This window comes from Mauremys reevesii, linkage group 11, assembly GCF_016161935.1.
Source record: "Mauremys reevesii isolate NIE-2019 linkage group 11, ASM1616193v1, whole genome shotgun sequence".
Taxonomy (NCBI): domain Eukaryota; kingdom Metazoa; phylum Chordata; order Testudines; family Geoemydidae; genus Mauremys; species Mauremys reevesii.
The window spans coordinates 69,007,661-69,024,953 of NC_052633.1; the positions used below are offsets into that span (position 1 = coordinate 69,007,661).

The 17,293-nt window shown below is 43.4% G+C and overlaps 2 protein-coding genes across 4 annotated transcripts in view; one reads left to right on the plus strand and one right to left on the minus strand.

The window, feature by feature from the left end:
• RALB (RAS like proto-oncogene B) overlaps positions 1-17,293 on the minus strand; it is a 115,839-nt gene that overhangs the window by 86,065 nt on the left and 12,481 nt on the right. Inside the window, exon 3 of the mRNA XM_039493938.1 lies at positions 13,572-13,649. The gene's annotated coding sequence lies outside the window, so the exon portion shown is untranslated. The remainder of the gene's footprint in view (positions 1-13,571; positions 13,650-17,293) is intronic.
• Positions 9,671-17,293, plus strand: part of LOC120374388 (tip elongation aberrant protein 3-like) — a 29,127-nt gene continuing 21,504 nt past the window's right edge. For 2 of the 3 annotated variants that reach the window (XM_039493936.1, XM_039493933.1), the window contains exon 1: positions 9,671-9,892. The gene's annotated coding sequence lies outside the window, so the exon portion shown is untranslated. Of the gene's footprint in view, positions 9,893-16,182; positions 16,202-17,293 lie in introns of those variants that run through there. The other variant, XM_039493934.1, reaches the window with a different exon arrangement.

Below are 17,293 nucleotides of genomic sequence, written 5' to 3' on the forward strand. Positions count from 1 at the left end.
GTAGGCAGAAAGATCACGAAAACAACCTCTCACACAGTGCTTGCGCTCTTCAACTCAGAAGTCAAGAAACAGCCATAAAATGAAACAAAAACAAGTTTTTTTCGGTGAGTATGGTGAAGGAGTTCCTGGACTGATTCAGCCATCCGTGATCTTCAGGGTGTCATATGGACTGGTTAGCAGAGGAGAGCAGCCATGCTTATAAGATTGAAAGGAATCCCACCACCCTGCTCACCACCACCACAAGAAAAGGAAAAGAATCATAACATGGCGTAATGTTACTTCCCTGTTCTTCAAATATATCTACAGAACATCTCTGACACACTTCCATATCCCATACTGATACAGTACACATGCAGGGTGTGTTAATCAGAATAGGTTCACATGAACAAAAAATTGTTATATACATGATTCTATTTTTCACACTACTAGAGATCAAAGCTGGTCAAAGATTTTTGAATTAAAATTTTCATCAGAAATTCACCTCTCATTTGAAAATGAAATCTCTGTGGAAAAAAACCCCACACATTTTGGGTGAAAAACATGCCACTTTTCAATTTCTTAATCAAAAACATTATCAAAAATTTTCATTGGTAAATGTAAAACTTCATTAACGTTTTCCATAAAAAATTCAAATAATGATTTAAAAAAAGAAAGATGAGTCTGTTTTAAACACTTCTCATGAAAAAAATTCAAAAATTTGATTTTTTGTTGTTGTTGTGAAAATAGTTTCTTGCTTTTCAACCAGCCGTAGAAAAGATTATTTTTTTTGGTAATAGAATGCTGTATGTAATTGATTTCATAGCTCCAGTGGTCTAAAGGATAAACAATTGTGACTACCTAAAAAAATGTTTGCGAGTTCCAGCCTCATCTTGTGAGATTATTAGATTCACTGTAAGGATTAGCATTTATCACCATGGGTGGAGTTGGGACTGGATGTTCTCTGTCTTTTGCACCTATTTCTATGACTGCTGTATATATTTAAGGTGCACATATTTTGTTTCTATAAACATTACTGACAAAAAATCCAAAATATTGCTTTCCATCATCTGGTTCAAATTCTGCTCTTAGTACACTGGTGTAAATCTAAAATAACATCACTGCCTTCGATTAAATTACTTCAAATTTATGATGTATACAAAAGATGAAGTTGGTCTTTTGTCTTTAAAGGAACTCTATATTTACAGCCAAATAAAATCACATGCAATTGTATACTCTATAGCACAACAGTGCCATCCAGCGGCTATTCCAAAATGTGGATTACAGAAATCATCCCAAGGGAAGTTATCAGTAGCCAAAGATTGCTCTTTAAAGCTGGCAATCAGAACTAATCTGGGCATCTACTGCCTGGGTCAAGATGATCATCTTGGGCAAAGGTAACTGTTTTTAGTCATTTTTCCATAATGAAATGGCTTAGACACAAAATTTAAATTTTCTATTTGTTTAAAAATAACTACGAAGATTAGAAATGGGTGAAGCAAAAGGCTCAGAGTTTGGATTCAGTGGAATTGTTATCCTGATGTATAAATGCTGTTCTGAGAATAATCTGAATTTATTTGGTCTGCAAAACTGGGCTGGAAGTCCCACGAGAACAAGCCCAGGTATGAGACCCCTGATCTTTCTGCTTCTAGTGCTGGCCAGAAAACAAATGTGAAGAAACATTTATCTGAAAATGTGAGAACCTCAAAAAAGTCAGTGCAAATTCCCCTTTAAATAGCTGACATTTCAGAGGGCAAGAGAAAACGTAACGTTTCTCTTAACTACCCATCCTTCCCTGTTAAAGTTATTGCCCTACATTTTAAAAATTAAGGGCCTCCATTACTGCAGGTGCAAATTTTTCTTCTGCACTTGCGCATGAATGCTAAATTGTGACAAAGAATGGCACTCTGCACCCATTTACATGCCCAACTACTCGATTTGCAAACTTCTATTAAGTACCACCACAGGGTACAACAGAGGGCCATCGGTTCCAGTTCCTCCCTGTTGGAACTCCATTTGAGACAACAGAGTTCCTCCATCCATGTGAATTTGGTCTATTAAAGTAACTTTGCCCAGCTTCCAAACAATTCTGGTAATAGCCACTCATTTGATGTGGAAGGTAATGAGCCACTTAAATTTTTCTCTCCAGTCTGTAATGCTTCCCTTTGTAGTTATCGGCATCTCATGCAGTACAGCTGCATTAAAATGATTCATGGATTTGTTTGGCCTGATTGCACACTGATTAAATCATTTTGTGCAGCGTTCCTATTAGTGTTCCACATTCATCTTAGTTTGAACTGGAATTCAATTACCTGCGGTTCTGAGGTCAGAGCTGCAGATAATCCTTGTAGGGCAGAGAGTTGCCTCCCAGAGACCAAAAGCTTCTGCAGTGGACCCTCTCAGTAGCTAGAAAAAGCTGGTGAAAGGGGAGTCTTACATCTATGTAAAACCTATTTTATTTTCTGCACTGATAATAATTCAGTTTGGAACCCAGCAGATAAGGATCCCACCCTGCTGCCACCGGCTTCAAAATGATGGCATTTTTGCCAGAATTCAGTGGGAGCAGGATCATATTCTGAGAGAGGAATTTAGCTGGTTGTGTTTGAGCACTTGTATGTTTCTCATGACTGGCAGGGCCCCAGATTTCTCAGCATCACATTTTACTCTGTTCTAGAGGATGCCGAATTATGCACCCAATTACACTAAAATTGTTTGATCGTATTTTAACTAGAGTTAGATCCAAACTAAATTCTCATATCCAAACCTCTCTAAAATGCTGGGAGGGTTAAAAAAAATACATTCTCCACGGAAGAACAAGTACTTTCAACACTGAAAATTGGTTTATTTTCTCTGGACTAAAATTAATACAATCTGACCTAAGCCTGATAGCATAGTATAATCAATTTGATTTACTGCACAGTATGATCAATAGGTTAGCTCTTTGTACATTTCCTGGGACTGTGTGTGCCTATTACAGTAAAAAAAATTAAAACTTTTTTTAAATCAACGCAGACATTACTAATGGGGGGCTCAGACTCAAGCTAAGCTCATGCAAACTACAGTGAAACCCATGATTTTTTCAAAACGTCAGAAAAATCACATTTAGTCTCATGCCTAAAAAAATAAAATCTATTACACTAATTCCAAAGACAATTTAATGTTTGATCGGAAGAATTGTAAGTAACTACATTACATCTGCCTAAGAAAGCCCCAGTCCTGCAAATCCTTACTCAGGTGAGTATCCCTTGTCTAGATGAGTTTATTAGACTAAGCCCTTAAATACTGGACCAAACTGCTGCCCCATGTGGCATCTCTTCTGAAATGCAGATATTCTGTTGCAGCTGAGAGACTGCAGTGGCTAGCAGCGGAGACAGGGTTAATGTTTTTTTCAGAAGGCGCTTTGGAGCACAGATGGGTGATAGAGAAAACCAAGCTGCTCTGCCTGAAATGCTACTCGGTGATTATGATCTTCTAAACCCAGCTAATGCTTAATGTTTAGAAATAAAAATAAAATCTTGCTGCATAGAGGCCCAACTTCGAGGGTGAGAGAGACAGAATCTTTACAGAGTCCACAAAAAGGCCTGTCAGTCAGTAGTGCATCAGTTCAGGACACTTGGCTCAGCCCATACAGAATAGCAGAGGTGCTCAACTCCCACAGTGACGTGGTACGTAGCTGGACCGATTTAACGGTCACCTTCTGTTTCTAGTGAGGGCAATGTAGCATCCCATCAAGATGACTGTAACTATCATTTAGTCTTATTTAAATAAAGTGTTTAAGAAATGGTAAAAATAAATACTGATTCATCAATAGCAAGAAAAGGCTAGTTATCATACAGCAATTTTCATCATTAGATCTCAGAGCGCTTACAAAAGACATCAGTATCATATCCTCATTTTTATGATGGAGAAACTGGGGCACAGAGCGAGGCACATGGCTCACCCAAGGTCACTCAGCAGGCCAGTGGCAGAGCCTGGACAGGTCTCTTGAGTCTTAGTCCAGTCCAGTCCTCTATCCACTGGGGCCATGTAATATCCCCTCACATGCATGGTCATATTGCTAATACCTTCTGAGGGGGCTTCTGCTTTAGCATCTTGCCTAAGGGACTGCTGCTGCCACTAAAGTCAGTGGGCGTTTGGCCAGAGTCAGGAGTCCTCCATGAATGCTGAGTTGAGGGCTTCCCTCATGTTATCAAATGGCCTCAGAATTCCCTCTGTGTAAGGAACGGTTTGTTGTTTTGAACCAATAGCAGGAAGCCAGGCAGAGGGTCAGGTGAAGGTTCTGGGGCGACATTCTAGAGTGAAACAAAGAGAGAGAGACACACACACAGATGGTAGGTTTAGCAATAATATTGCTACACCCTCTTGGCCCGGTACCCTTCATGTTTTGATCTGCAACCCACAAGATGGCCATAAAAAGTCACCTCATATTCTACAGTTCCTTTCAGATATGTCAGTTCCTGTAGTGCATGGTGAAGAGTAGGAAGATTTTTCCAGCCCTTTGGAAAACTGTGTAGACTAGAACATGTCAAGAACCACCAGTCTAGAGTGTGGGGCATGACAAAGGACATGCCGGTTTGTCTGCATAGGTGAGGACCAGCAGAACTGGACTTAGCTCATGTGTGTTTTACTGAACAATTTGAATGAACAGAAGGGAGGGTGCTAGGGTGCATAGTTAGTTGCAAAGTCTGGCTAGATCTCAACCCGGGGTCATGACCAGCGGATTGAGACCACCCTCCTTTTCTTTATAGCTAAACAGGAAGGGGTTTCCTAAATTTTTAACGTAAGGTCACAGTAAGGAAAAGTTTGAAAATCACCTGAGATAGTCTTTGCTGGGATGGGGAAGGAAATAGCTGAAGCAGGCAGGTTTGCAAACCCCATTTTCCTTATCTGTCAGACCAGTATCATAAAATGCTTTCCAAATTGCCTTGTGCGGGAGTGACAATGGAGACACACAATGAAGCAAAACTACTGTAACCTATTAGAAGGGAGGTAAGTCAATTTACTTACCAATTCTATGCTACAGAGTTCTTCTCTCTGACTTCAAGTATTTGCACAGACCAAGAATTTCTATCCTTGCAAGAGATTACAAGGATTTTTTGTAGGATCCTTTCCAAATACTACAAGTGGAAATTATAATAGGATTCATTTTCTCTCTCTTCCTAGGAATCCAGTATCAGTGTTTACCATAAGACAGTTACCCATTCAGAAGTAATAATTTCAAATTTCTTTTATGAATAACATGCCAAAGATCAACCGTTACACCACAGCAGTTACAATGTACCCTAGTTAGACTAACATCACTAACTAAAGATTTGTTATTTTTCCTTTAAAGTAAAGAATATAACACAGGCCCTAAACCCTTAATATAACACCATACAAAATCAACATCAGGATTGGCATTTCTGACAACCAGAGAGATTCTGCTTTCACATAGTCCCACACTGGGTATTATACTGACAATTAAATAAAACATTTAGCTGTTCTGCATAACCAGTTGTTTTGGCAGCCACATAATTAAGGATGTATGCAACTTCAAAGAAGAAAAAAAAAACCTTTACACTGACTGTAGCAGTTATGCTCACACGCAGTCTCTGGTTCAGTGATGTAGTACACCTCCCGAAGACATTTGGCTTCTAGTCTGTAATTGCTTCTTTATGGTGTTTTCCCTGTCTCAGTTCCACCGAATTCTGTAAAATTACAGGAAACTGCTGCGATCCAACCCACAGATCAGTCTGGGTTACCCATGGCAGCTCTATCTTCTCCCAGCAGGAATGGGCTAGATCTGTCTGGTGCTCTACTAGTCCTGGCACAGGGCTATACCTTGCAGCTCAACCACAGATATAGTCACACAAAGGTAATTGCCCTACTTACTTAATTCTAAGCATACTTCTTGGAATAACCAGAACAAGGTAGCAGCCTTTTAGGCAAGTAGCAAACTCCCCTATCCCCTTAACTATAATCCACAGCTATATAAAAAAATACTTATTTTCCTTCTCGGGATTAAGGACGGTACAAACACTTTAACATAGAACTGCTGCAGACCAATGATGTCCAACTAATTTGTAAAATTACAGATTGAGATCCACTTCTCAAATCAGTCTGGGTTACCCCTGGCAGCTCCTATCTTCTCCACGCAAGCTGGACTGGATCTGACCAGTGCTCAACCTGGCTGCCGGTTTTGTACCCCTGACAGAACTCACTACTGATTGCCCAGGAGCTTCCAGCTTCTGACTAGGTGGTGGGGAGTTACACATGTATACATGCAGGAATGTCTGCCTTTAATAAAGCCTTCCACGTCAGCTTCAAAAGTAGGGTTGCCAACTTTCTAATTGCAGAAAGCCAAACACCCTTGCCCCACTCCCTGCCCCCAGGCCCCGCCCCCTCACTCCATCCCCCCTTCGTCCATCACTCGCTCTCCCTCACCTTCGCTCATTTTCACCGGGCTGGGGCATGGTGTTGGGGTGCAGAAGGGGGTGAGAGCTCCGGGATGGGGCTGGGGGGTTCAGAGTGTGGGAGGGGGCTCCGGGCTGAGATGTGGGAGGGGGTATGGGCTCTGGACTGGGGCCAGAAATAAGGGGTTTGGAGTGTGGGATTGGGCTCCAGGCTGAGGCCGTGTGTTGGGATGCGGGGGGAGGGAGGGAAGGGATGGGATGTGGGGGGGGTCTTATGTGGGGCTGGGGATGAGGCATTAAGGGTGCAGAAGGGGGGCTCCGGAGTGTGGGAGGGGGCGCAGGCTCTAGGAGGGAGTTTGGGTGCAGGACGGGGCTCAGGGCTGGGGTAGGGGGTTAGGGTGCGTGGTGCGATGTCTAGGTGGCGCTTACCTCAGGCGGCTTCCGGAAGTGGTGGCATATCCCTTTGGGTGGCTGCTAAGCAGAGGTGCAGCCAGACAGCTCTACGCCCCGCCCCCGCAGCTCCCACTGGCTGCAGGTTCCCAGCCAATGGGAGCTGCAGAGCCGGGGGCAGCATGTGGAGTCCCCTGGCTGCCCCTGCCTTGGCCTTGATATGCCGCCAACCGGACTTTTAGAGGCCGGGTCCCTTTTTGACTAGACATTCTGGTCGAAAACCAGTAGGATGACCAGACAGCAAATGTGAAAAATCGGGACGGGGGTGGGGGGTAATAGGAGCCTATATAAGAAAAAGACCCGAAAATCAGGACTGTCCCTATAAAATCGGAACATCTGGTCACCCTAAAAACCGGACACCTGGCACCCCTATTCCAAACAGCTATTGAGCATGGTTACCCACTTTCTCTACTGTGCTGACATAGCAACTACATTTTTTTGCAGTCACTCAACGCTCTATACCAGTGGTTCTCAGCCAGAGTTACACATACCCCAGAGGGTATGCAGAGGTCCCCTAGGGAGTACATTGACTCATCTAGATATTTGCCTGGTTTTACAATGGGCTACATAGAAAGTACTAGCAAAGACAGTACAAACAAAAAATTCATATGGACAATGACTTGTTTATATTGCTCTATATACTATACACTGAAATGTAAGTCCAATATTTATATTCCAATGGATTTATTTTATAATTATATGATAATATTCCAATGGATTTATTTTATAATTATATGATAAAAATGAAGTAAGCAATTTTTCAAAAATAGTGTGCTGTGACACTTCTGTATTTTTATCTGATTTTGTAAGCAAGTAGTTTTTAAGTGAGGTGAAACTTGGGGGTACACGACAAATCACACTCCTGAAAGTGGTACAGTAGTCTGAAAAGGTTGAGAGACACTGCTCTGTACTGCCACCTTTTCTGAGAGCAGGTAGAAACAGCAGCTGTAATTGCAGCAATTAAGGTTTTGGGCTGACCACTAGGAAATAAAAAAAAGAAATTGGGGTTATACTGTCATAAGTCTAGGCAGCAAGCATAGGGAGGAGCCTAAGGTCTGAGGTGTGTGACTGGTAGAGCCCTGCAAATCTGCAGAGATCTGTTTTATATCTGCGGACCATGTCTGTGGATCAGCTGTGGATACAAATTTTGAATCTGCGCAGAGCTCTAGTGATTGGAAATATTGTTCTAGTATTTTATTAATCAGGCTGATTATTACATCACTGCAGGCACAATTACAGCTGCTCTATTGGGTTTATCATTCTAACATTTAATTATTAATTTTGATTACACGATTATGGAATGCACCATTACAGCCCCTCTATTGGCTCCACTGTTTGATTATCAATGATAAGTTTACCGCACACCTTACTGCCATACTACTGGGCTTATTGTTCTAGTGTTTGATTATGAATGATGATTTTCACATTATCGCATGCACTATTAAAGCTGCTCTGAGGTTTATCATTCTAGCAGCATTTGACTATTAATGATTATAACACGATTGCATGCACTATTACAGCTGCTATTGGGTTTATTATTCCAGCGTTTGATTAGCAATGATGAGTTTGACATTATTGCACACACTATTACAGAAGCTATCGGGGTTATCATTTTACCAGTTGATTATTAATGATTGTAACATTACTGCATGCACCATTAAAGCCACACCATTGGGCTTATCAGTTCAGGGTTGAATTATTATTGACAATGATAAGGTTACTGCATTGCACTATTGCAGCCACACTATCAGGGCTCAGAATAGCAGCCGTGTTAGTCTGTATCCGCAAAAAGAACAGGAGTATAACAAAGTTGTTAGTCTCTCAGGTGCCACAAGTACTCCTGTTCTTTTTACTATCAGGGGCTGAATTTTCCAGCATTTGTTTGCTAGCGAGGATTAAAATGCGAACAGCTGTACTAGTATATCACTGTAGATTTATTAACCCATCCCTACTTATTATACTGGTTACATTAATTATAGCATGTGCCTTGCAAACCTCTCCGGCGTGCGCTACCACGTTCACCTCCATCCCCGATAGGTAGCAGGGCCCCTGCCTCCCCCATGTGCCCAGTTGCTCACCTGAGGTGACCCGTGCTCTGGCCAGGTGTGCGCCTTCCACCTGCAGGCACACGCCGCCTGCCCCGGCAGTTCCCGCACTCACTGCTGCATCGGGTTTACCCTTCCCCCGGAGGGGAGCTGCTGCCCAGGGGCTGATGGGAAGTGAGGGGGCCCCAGGGCGAGGGTTCCAGAGCCGTTATGCAGGGGTGGGGACCGTCCCGTGTGAGAGAGCGCGGGCGGGGGCTGTTCCCCCCGGCTGTTAGTTGAGGAGGCTGCTGTCTCCCCCCACTGCTGGCTATTTGGGGGAGCTTTGGATCCCCCCTTTCACGCTGTGGGTGGGGGAGGGGCCTTTGTCCCTCCCTCTCCTCCCCCCCCAACTGGGTGGGTTGGGAAGGGGGCTTTGCCTCCTCCCACCCCCGTTCTGTGGTGTGTGCTCTGCTCCTAACCTGCTCCCCCCCCCCAGTGTTTTTGTGAAGGGGGCTCTGTCCCTGGCCATCCCTGCCCCCTCCCCCACTGTGTCTGTTCAGAGTGGGCTCTGTCCCAGCCTCTCAGTGGATGTGTAGATTGGACGGGGCATTTTCTCTGTGCCTAGTCCCTCCAGTGTGGTTTTCTTATGGGCACCAAGGCCTTGTGTGAGGTGGGTAGAGATTGAGGCTCCAGTTTGCGTGTGTGCTGAGCTCCACCACCTGTGTGTAAGCCCTTTGGGGTTTAGAGAGCATGGCCCTTTAAATCTTTGTCCTGAGGGGGGGAGAGTGCGGATTGTGCCTGAAGGAGGAAGTGCAGGGGGGTGGGGGAAGAGCGACAGGGTGTGTGTCTGGAGCTCCACACAGAAGGGCTGCAGCCAGCTGGGCCCTGACAGAGTGAAGCAGCCGAGAAGCTGCCCAGAGTCTGCGAGGGACAGAGCAGCGACGGACGGGGACACCCCAGGACAGGAGCAGCACTGGGCCAGGGAGGAATCGCCCGAGGACAGACCGGAGCTGGACCCAGTATCACTGCTGCCCAGAGCTGCAGGGGGCTGTGAGTATTGGAGCTTGTGGCCTTGCACTGGGGATAAGGAGGGAGGCTGTTAGCTAGTTAAGCGGGGAAGTGGTTGCTCTGTGTGGCTTTGCAGAGAGCGGCAGAAGAGGGCCCCGGAGGGGTTTGTTGGGGAAAGTTCAGTAGCGCCGAAGACCACCAGGAGCACTCAAGACTCACCACCGGACCGGAACTTTGCCCTGGACTCCTGAACTCTGAGTGCAGACGCATTGCTCAGTGTCTGCCCTTTCAGACTGTGCTACCACTGGGCCTGTGGGGCCTTGTGTTGCATGCAACTCTGTTTTACCGCTCTCCCTGTCTTTCCCCGTTATTTTTCTCCATTCATCCCTCTGTGAATAAATATTTCCCTTTCCTATATTCACTGTACTAGTCCAGTGCATGTGTACACTCTGGGGGGTTTGGAACAGATGTCCCTGGGGTGGAAGGGATTTCTCCTGCTGCATTCCTGCGCGCGCCTTCTCTTGGCCAGAGCTGTGTGCAGAGCAGACTCCATCTTGGCCAAAAGTTACACACGTCTGTGGGCACTGGAATCTTTGACTTTGGGGGATGGGGTTGGATCCCCTGCTTTGAGGATATGTTTTGGGAGAGAGCCAGTTTGTGCTATGGGGGGGACACCAGAGCCCTTTTGCTTTTGCAAAGGGGTCTGAACTGCTTGAGTAGTGTGTTGGGTTGGCAGCTTATCAAGGGTCCAGTTGTCATGGTTGCAAAAATATGGTGTAATAAAAAGAGAAGGAATGATGTAGACTGCATTAACTCATCCCTTATATTAATTCTCTCAGAACAACAATCCCCAGGCCTTAACTTGCCAGATTACGTGTGAACCGATGGGCTGCCTCCCAAGTGCTCCCTGTTCCTGTCATGGTCTGAGGTTGCTTTGCAGGCCCCTGCCTCCGTTTCCCTTGTTTTTAATTCAGGGCCCCTGAACTCAGATTATCAGCACAAACTTATCTCTGATTCATCAACCCCCCAAGCTCAGAGCTGAAATTATTAACATAAAACAGTTCCCAAAATTTAAGTTCTCAGAATCCCCCTCAAGACCATACTCCTCGGCCTTCCCTGCTTGAAAACTTCCCCCTGAAGATTCAAGGTTTGCTCCTGTGTTGTGTTCATTCCTTGCAGTTTCTATAGTATTTCACTCCCACTGCATAGTGGTGGTTAGTCTCCTTGAGCATTTATCACTCTGTAAGCTTGCCCTTGCTCTTCACTGGGGAATCAGCTCCTAAACGCTCAGCTGGTGCTAATAATTAAACCCCACTCCTCATCTCAGGTGTGACAGGCAGGAGTGAGTGGCCAAGGCTGGCTGATTCCAGACCTCCAGCCTTTAAAGGGGCAGCCATCCTGTCCCACCCTGTGTAGAATCAATGAGGCTACAGCATTTCCATTCATACTGTGAGCAGAGTTTGGCATTTAGACCCTGCTAAGGGATAGTCAACATGAGCATTTCAGATGGTAACTGCCACCTAGTACATGTAAGCCGAAGTAGCGATGTTTGCTTACAGTAAAAAAGTACATTCTCTTCCACATCTTCATAGGGGTCAAAAATAGCTGAGATTATCACCACTGACAATAATGTCCAGACGCTCCAACTGAGATCAGGGCATACTGTGCTAGGTACAGTATTGATCCATAGTAAGCAACAGTCTTTGCCCTGAAAGCTTACAAGAGATAGACAAAAGGTGAGAGGAGGGAAGTGTTATTTCCATTTTACACATGGGGAGCTGAGGAAAAGAGACACCAAGTGACTTACCCAAAATACACAGGAAGTCTGTGGCAAAGCCAGCAATTGAACCCATATCTTCTGAGTCTCAGTTTAGTGCCTTCACTACAAGACCACCCTTTCTTTAATTTTGCTTACTTCCTCTTGTTGCCCTGCCCTGCCCCATCTACTTCTTGGCTGAGGTGAAGCTTGGACAACTTTAGTTGTAAATGAGAATTTTTCAGAAAGTTAGGCTCATGCATGATAATAGAGACCTTCTCTTTCTGGTCCTTATCTGATGTGAGAATAACTTGCCACCCTTTCTTCTAGCCCTCTAGCAAGGTCGTTTGTCAGAACCTACAAACACATGTACATCACCAACTTTATTCACATGAGTCATCCCACTGAAATTGTTGGGATTATTTTTGTACTTTATTCACATGAGTCATCCCACTGAAATTGTTGGGATTATTTTTGTGAGTAAATGTCACTCAGATCCATGCCCTACGTGTCTGCAGCTGCAGGCTCTATTACAGGGATGCACATAATGCAGCCCAAGGGTCAAAGGAAAACAGCAACATCCTTAAATGCAGCCTTTGTAGTTCAGGGTAAAGATAAGCTAATGAACTAAAGATTTTTTTAAACTGCTGGTGCACTCAAACAACAGCCCTTGTCATTTTGATAACTGTAGCCTTCTCCTACCTGGCCTCTCTCCCTGCCTCTCGGGTCTCTTCCGTCAAGTCAGACCAAAATCCATCCGTTTCTCTCACCAGTTCAACCTTTCACTCCCTCCCTGCTTGAATCTCCCATTTGGCTTCTGTCTCTTACTTTGTAATGTTTAAACTTATCTTCCTCTGTAATGTCCTTACTACTGAATATTGTCTCAGGCTACGTCTTAGCTCTCATTTTGTCCTCTGCTCATTCCCTACGCGCTTCCCCGTTGCGCCATGCAGCTCCTTTCCCCCCATTCTCTTTCAGTACTTTTCCCATGCTAGCCCCAATGCCTATTTACATTTATACATCCATTTACACCCCTTCTGAGCGCTTTAGTTTCTGCCGTCTGGTTCCGTTTCTTGACTTCATGGTCAAGTGTCATTTCTCTCCACTTTCAAATCCCTGCTTAAAACTCCCCTTTAAGTAACCCTATTTCTATTATCATAATTTATACTTTCACTGACGCTCTTTCAGTTTAGATTGAAAGCTCTTTGGGGGCAAGGAATGCACATTATATTTTCTATAGAGTGCTGCAAAAATTAGTGATTGTCGCTAAATGTATTATAAGATTCTTTTCCACTGTGCACTCTACAGAAGATAGAAGTACAGTACGTGTTCAGTTGCAAAGTACACACACATTCTATGAACTTTGGCCTAATTTTTTGATGGCAGGGGAATAAACAGCCATTGATTTCTAGAATAAACCAATTTATCTCAACAGAGTCTTGAAGATTTTGAAAGTTGGAATAAGCAGAGTCTCCCTTAGGAGATAAAGTGTTTAGAAGTTACTTCACAGCACCTCGTGCACTATTAAGAAGATATGTGCAATCACACCTGATTGCAGATTTATGGCACTCAATCTCTAGGGCATTTAAACTATTGTAGCTTGGAGGAATCAGACTAGTGGTTAAGTTGCTTGCAGTTATTGTGACATCCCTGAATGAAATCTAGGAACCAAAAATTGCCCATCTCCCAAAAGGCCAATGATTCAGTTACTTAGGTATCCTGCCTCTAATAGTGGGAAATGCTGTATGCTTCAAAAGAAGGTGCAAAAACCTGAGAATGCACCTAACTGTGCAAGAGAGAGTCTCTTCTTGATTTCACAGAGGGATTCCTTTAATCTTAAAGCAGTAGGATTGCAAGTCTTTTTTTCCCTCCCACCATATTTAGAACACAGCAAAATTACCCATTCAACACATAACATTATGCTAAAGTCCTGCAAAATTAAGCAAACAACTTTTCAATGCTTACCTTATACAGGAAGTGGCCCAGCCTTAATTCTGACAACTTCTTTTGCTTGTTGTGTGTACACTCTGCTATTGTTGAGTTCTGTAAGAGAGCTGGTGTAACAATTATAGTAACAACAAACTTTGCAGCACATAGCCTTATGGAATTTCCTTGTCTGGACTCCCATTTTTTTTTTTTTTTTTAAGATTCCTTAATAACCTTGTATTAGCATTTTGGATTTGCAGTGGCTTAATCTTGATGTGATGTCATGCCAAAGGGCATGGACGAACGTTCAGGGGTGTGTAGCTGAGGCCTGGGCCAGCCCTCATGCGGGGCTGGGAGGAAGCGCCACCCAACTCTGCTCTTGGACCCAGCTGCTGGCTCTGCGCCCGAGGCCCTGGCTATCAGCTCCACACCCGCCCCCAGCTGTGGCTCCAGCCTCGGCCCCTTTACTCCTGTCCGCATATCTCCCCCTACCCAGATCCACGGCCCAGCTCCCGGCCCAACTCCGTGTGAGAGGGGGGCAGGCGCAGACAGGGTAAGGGAGGGCGTGACCCTGAAAAGTTTGGGGACCACTGTTTTAAGGGGACTGAATGATTGATCTTCATGACCACTAAATGTACTCTGAACTCGAGAGTAAAATATTTATTCCACTATGTAAAAAGAATACATTTGAAACCCATTAAAACTTCATCTTTTATTTTTCACCTGTATTGTAAAGCTAGTCTAAATAAGAACATAAGAACGGCCGTACCGGGTCAGACCAAAGGTCCATCTAGCCCAGTATCTGTCTACCGACAGTGGCCAATGCCAGGTGCCCCAGAGGGAGTGAATCTAACAGGCAATGATCAAGTGATCTCTCTCCTGCCATCCATCTCCATCCTCTGACGAACAGAGGCTAGGGACACCATTCTTACCCATTCTGGCTAATAGCCATTTATGGACTTAGCCACCATGAATTTATCCAGTCCCCTTTTAAACACTGTTATAGTCCTAGTCTTCACAACCTCCTCAGGTAAGGAGTTCCACAAGTTGACTGTGAGCTGCGTGAAGAAGAACTTCCTTTTATTTGTTTTAAACCTGCTGCCTATTAATTTCATTTGGTGACCCCTAGTTCTTGTATTATGGGAATAAGTAAATAACTTTTCCTTATCCACTTTCTCAACATCACTCATGATTTTATATACCTCTATCATGTCCCCCCTTAGTCTTCTCTTTTCCAAGCTGAAGAGTCCTAGCCTCTTTAATCTTTCCTCGTATGGGACCCTCTCTAAACCCCTAATCATTTTAGTTGCCCTTTTCTGAACCTTTTCTAGTGCTAGAATAAGGAGTTGGATTGGAATTGAGCTCTGGGTTACATTTTTGGCTTTGTCACAGACTTCCTCTATGGCCTTGGGCAAGTCACGATGCCTCTTTTCCTTATCTGTAAAATAGGGATAACAGTAGTTCCTTCTTCCACCCTTTGTCTTGTCTGTTTAGACTGTAAACTCATCACAGTAGAGACTGTCACAGCACCTAACACAAGGGAGCCCTGACTTCTGGCTGGGACTTGTAGGCATGACTCTGATATAAATAAAGAATCAAAATGTATGTCAGAAACACAGGCCTTTGCTTCTGAGGTGCTTACTACAAAGAGCCACATCAGACTTCATTTTGAATTTTCAGCAGCTCTGAAAATCAGGCCTTGTATCCTGGGAAATGTGGTATGAGTTTAATAGAGCCACAATTTAAGAACAACTACAACTGCATCCTAAGAACATTGAAATTTGTAACAGAAGTATTCTGGCATTGCAAGCAAGTGTGATTTAGTGGAACCAAATCTCTGTAGGGACTGTCAATTAATTCTAAATAGGTGGGGGTTTTTAAGGGTAATACTTCCTAATCCCCCTTGCAAACCAATGTTCATAGTGTCATCCTCTCTCATGCAAGGAACCCAACAGCAATATTTGCACGAATAAGACTATTCACTGGAGAAAGGGCTTGCAGCATAAGTTCTCTCAAGAGGTTCACCAAAAGCTGTCATGTATATATACACTTCTAAACCGTGCCACCACTATAACATCTGGCTGCCCAATATGAAAAACACACAAACAGTACCATTTGCAATGGGAGTTCTGGGTGGAAAGGCTTCAGGATTGCATGCATAAGATGTTGAAAATTATTTAAAAAAATAACAAGTAGGAAAAACAAACAAATTTTCTTTGTTTCTGTGCACATGAAACATGTTGGGATGAGAAATTGCTACAGTTCTAAAGCTTTTGATTCTCTTAAAATCTGAAACTTTTCTGAATAGCATATTAAAAACAGAGGAAAATTAATCAGAAGACCGGTGCTGGGAAATCAGATTGTATAGTTCAATTAATTAATACTTTATTACAGGAAACCTGAGCTTCTCATCTGCTTGAGAAATCATGTTCTAGTAAATATACAAATTGCTATTTAATGATCATGTAATATGCATTTCCTGAAATTATTTATTCCCCCCTGTATTTCCTGAAATTGTTTCTTAATTTTTCTATTATGAAATACCAATGGGGCACCATTAATCCAAAAGTGTATTCTGTGCTATGGTCAACACTTTGTATTATTGCCTTCTAGGGAGAAAGCTCCTCTTCCCACACTCCAAGCTGTCTAACTCGCAGTTAGACTGTGGGGTAGGTATCGAGAATGAAGAGGCAAAAGGGCTCTAAAAAAAAGCAGCCATTTTTTGTTCTTTACTCCTGCTTTGGAAACAGTCATTTGAAAAGAGTCTGAATTTATTTTTTTACTTGGCACTTGGGCAAAAAAGGGGGCACTTTCTTTTGGAGAGGAGATTTTATGCAGATCTGCATGTGCATTCTGTGCGTGGTTAACCTGTTGCCAACTGCAAGTATGTCTTTTTTTTTTTTACTTGAATAATCTTCTGCTATTTAGAGATGGGAGAGTATCAGAAGTAACTTGTGTAGGTCTCTCTTTCCTTCTTTCAAACAATAACCAACATTTAGCTCAGCAGGTTTTGTTATCCAGATTTATTTAGGAGCAGTGAATAGTTACACAAAGGTAAAACGGAGATCAGTATTTAATCCTAGGAACAATAACTGTTGCTCAGAAATGTTTCCACTATAGCCATTAATTTCAGAAATGTAGCAGTTTTCCTTTGGAAGCAGCACTCTAAATGGAGATTATTAAGCACTCGTGATGGGCACAGTGCAAAGGCACACTTGCAGACAGTGCATGCCCAAGAAGTTTACACACTGATAAGGCAAGACTCACTGGGAGACCCAGAAGAGAAGGTGGTTAGAGCATTACATATATTTTCTAATCAAACTTGCTTTTCCTTCTTACACTCTTCCTTAAAAATCATGGGACGGAGAACTCAGTTAACTGCTTGTGGGCCTGTCGTCAGAGTCCTCAGAAATTATTTGAATTAGGAGATTAAGGGACCCTGATGCATTGAGATTGCAAGGTCATTTAGCAGTGGTGCCCAGCCTTACTACACGAGAGGTCCACATAACCCTAAGCACAACCTTGTGTGGATCAAACAGATTCTATGTATTTTAGTAAGATTTAAAGTCACCTGTACTGATTTATATTTTAAGTTCAGCCTGTTTTGTATATATTTAGACAGGTTGTTTCTATGTACAGTGTTGTCTATTTAAAAAACAAAGAAATCAGTGAATAAAATGTGTACCAGGATGACAGAAATCAGGAATAAACCAGTAAAGAACAAATAACCGTCTCCCTAATCACAAACAAAGAGTGCACTT